We start from the raw sequence: 275 nt of genomic DNA, 5'->3' as shown, positions 1-275 counted from the left end.
GATGAGGATAGGATGAGGATGAGGATGAGGATGAGGATGAGGATGAGGATGAGGATGAGGATGAGGATAGGATTAGAATGTGGATGAGGATGAGGATAGGATGAAGAGGAGGATGCGGAGGAGGATGGGGATGGGGATGAGGATGAGGAAGAGGATAGGATGAGGACGAGCATGAGAATGTGGATAGGATGAGGATGAGGATGAGAAAGAGAATGAGGATGAGGATAGGATGAGGACAAGAATGAGGACGAGGATAGGATGAGGAGTAGAATGAG

The sequence above is a fragment of the Lupinus angustifolius genome, unplaced genomic scaffold, assembly GCF_001865875.1.
Source record: "Lupinus angustifolius cultivar Tanjil unplaced genomic scaffold, LupAngTanjil_v1.0 Scaffold_268, whole genome shotgun sequence".
NCBI lineage: Eukaryota > Viridiplantae > Streptophyta > Magnoliopsida > Fabales > Fabaceae > Lupinus > Lupinus angustifolius.
The sequence above is the reverse complement of the archived record's forward strand: the minus strand, read 5'-3'. Positions refer to the sequence as shown.